Source organism: Eimeria mitis, genomic scaffold, assembly GCF_000499745.2.
Source record: "Eimeria mitis Houghton genomic scaffold, Emh_scaff2354, whole genome shotgun sequence".
In the NCBI taxonomy this organism is placed as follows: Eukaryota; Apicomplexa; class Conoidasida; order Eucoccidiorida; family Eimeriidae; genus Eimeria; species Eimeria mitis.
Genome location: NW_013570690.1, coordinates 4,893 through 5,140, shown reverse-complemented (window position 1 = coordinate 5,140; position 248 = coordinate 4,893).

The window sequence follows — 248 nt, the reverse complement described above, 5'->3', positions numbered from 1 at the left end:
GGGCATTTTGTAGGCACAGAGTAAGGCGAAAAAATAGGGTTTAGGGTTTAGGGTTTAGGGTTTTGTCTGTCTGCTGTGGAATTGGCTTATAGAAATTCATCCTTCATAAGCGTCTTGCTGCTGCTGCTATTGCTTTTGCTGTTGCTGCTGTTGCTGCCGCTGCTGCTGCTGCTGCTGCTGTTTCTTTCGCTTTAGTTGCTGTTGCTGCTGCTGCTGCTGGCGTGTGAAGAATATCTGATTCTATAGGA